This window comes from Tarenaya hassleriana, unplaced genomic scaffold (genome assembly GCF_000463585.1).
Source record: "Tarenaya hassleriana unplaced genomic scaffold, ASM46358v1 Cleome44, whole genome shotgun sequence".
Taxonomy (NCBI): Eukaryota; Viridiplantae; Streptophyta; class Magnoliopsida; order Brassicales; family Cleomaceae; genus Tarenaya; species Tarenaya hassleriana.
The window spans coordinates 32,185-32,400 of record NW_010967136.1 but is presented as its reverse complement, the minus strand read 5'-3'; positions in this window follow the sequence as shown (position 1 = coordinate 32,400).

Below are 216 nucleotides of genomic sequence, written 5' to 3'. Positions count from 1 at the left end.
TTCTCCAACGAATACCTATGACTGTGATCGTATCCAATACCTATGATCATCTATGTGATCATCAATCACACATCATACTAATCTTATTATGTCATCATTCCCATAATGACACAAGACTAGGGAGTTTAGTATCATTCATAATGATACATGGATTTCATAACACATCTAGTATACAAGAACATATAATGAATCAAATACTCTCATAAACCATAGAAA